A 2,071-nucleotide genomic window follows, 5' to 3' on the forward strand; every position below is an offset into this window, starting at 1 on the left:
CCTCATTTCCTTGCTCCCCTACTTGTGATACCCCTCAGCTGGCCCTTTAGGACTCATCTGGAATGTTAGCTTCTGTCTGAAGCTTTTCCTCCCGCCACCTCTGGCAGTTACCTCTTTTTAGGACCTCTCTAACTTGTGGTTTACAAGTATTTTATCACTTTGGATTTTCCCCGATGGGTAAAATCTCTCAAGACTGGCTTACTTAATCTTTGCACTTCCTCTATCCCCCAGACTCTGCTCTGTGGACTCTCTGTACTGAAGAAATGATAATTGAACTGAATCTTCACTTCCCCAGAAAAGTGCATCCTACAGGGTTTAATAAATAGGAACCTTATATAATAAAATATTTCAAGGAATTTGAATATTTCAAAGCTCCCTCCATACAAAGTCCAAATAATTCATGTAAATAGTTGAAGGAAAGAACAAAAATCTATCTAATAATTCAAGACACTGTTTTTTTTTCCCCAGACATAGAGAACATTTTCTTTTCTTACTTTTGGAAGTGTGATAAGATTTTCCAGCATTAAAATTCATTTTCAAGTATGATGATCAAGAAATAACAAGACACTTAAATTATACAGTTTCAGAATTTTCTGTTGCTTCCTAAGCCACTGAAAATTTCACAGCACAATACTTCTAGGCAGCTTCATTGTTACTTTCTTCATTTTCTGTTACTTTAGGCAACAATGGCTCCATCTTTGGTCACAGACTTCCAGGGAAAGGACCTAGCACGAAGTGTCCCAAATTCAGCAGTCTGTGCCTACATTAGTAGCAGACCCACTGCTAGCAGATTGGCAGCTATCTGGTCACTTGCCATATCTACTATTGCTATTTTGGTCTTGAAAATGTTCTCCCTTTCTTCATCTACCTTAATTTCATATCCAGTTTTAAATAATTCAAGAACTTTGGGGATGTCACAAGCAATGGAATTCCAAGTAAGCCTTGGAAAGCTTTTTTTTTTTTTTTCTTCCCATTTCCTTCTCTAATGGATTGAGCTTGGGCGTTATTTCTGGAACAGCTACATAAAAGTCTGATTGAATTTCATCATTCCAAATCTTCTGAATCAGATTAGTTCCTCCTCAAACAGCAGCTCCATTTCCTTCTGCTATTTTAATCTCTGATGCATTCCCTGTAAATACAGCAACTATTGATTTCTGAAACACAGGAGTATGGAGAACTAAGAACACTGGCCAATGGCTCCCAATTTTTCTTCTTCCCCAGTGTCGTGTCTAATGTCAAATCAGGGTAAACACTTTACTTTGGGTTAGTAAAGTCCAGAATTTGAAATGCCTTAAGTAAGCAATTAACTGTCTCTACCTCATATGGTTGCCTTAGATATAAGTGGTTTTTGTTGTTGCTGTTGTTGTTTTATTTTTTAAAAATATTTTATTTATTTATTTGACAGATAAAGATCACAAGTAGGCAGAGAGGCAGTCAGAGAGAGAGGGGGAAGCAGGCTCCCTGCCGAGCAGAGAGCCCTATGTGGGGCTTGATCCCAGGATCCTGAGACCATGACCTGAGCTGAAGATAGAGGCTTTAACCCACTGAGCCACACAGGCGCCCCATAATTGTTGTTGTTTTAAAGATTTTATTTATTTGAGAGTGAGTGAGAGAGTGAGAGAGAACAGGAGCAGGGTGAGTGGCAGACAGAAGGAGAGGGAGAAGCAGATCCCCCCCCCCCCCCCAGCCAAAGGCAGATGCTTAATGGACTGAGCCATCCAGGTGCCCCTGGATGCAAGCATTTTAAGTAGACCTCATCCTCAGGCTCACCTTCCAGAAAGGTTCATCTTTCTTCTCATCTGTTGGTTTTTCTCAGCACATTTTCTGTTTACTTTGCAGGATTTGTATGGCAACAAAATGTCTGTTGGGCACTTGAACACGGACAAGGATAAACAGATGTCTGATAAGCCATCTTGGAAAGACTATGCTTTTGATGACATATGGAGGCTCTATCATCTTACGGCTACCACCATGTTGACTGTTCTGGATTGTGTTCAATATACTGTTCTTTGTTCTGGTCCGTAAAGAGAGATCTCATGCTTGGTGGAAAGCTCAGCTCAAGAAGCTTTGA

General features: G+C 40.2%; 1 pseudogene across 1 annotated transcript; it reads right to left on the reverse strand.

The window, feature by feature from the left end:
* Positions 1 to 702: 702 nt before the first annotated feature.
* Positions 703 to 1,787, reverse strand: LOC309871926 (large ribosomal subunit protein uL1m pseudogene; annotated as a pseudogene). The gene is made up of 2 exons: positions 1,771 to 1,787; positions 703 to 1,357 (listed from the first exon to the last, which is right to left on the reverse strand). The product of its transcript is annotated as a large ribosomal subunit protein uL1m pseudogene (transcript).
* Positions 1,788 to 2,071: the final 284 nt, after the last annotated feature.

Source organism: Mustela nivalis (genome assembly GCF_964662115.1).
Source record: "Mustela nivalis genome assembly, chromosome: 8".
Taxonomy (NCBI): Eukaryota; Metazoa; Chordata; class Mammalia; order Carnivora; family Mustelidae; genus Mustela; species Mustela nivalis.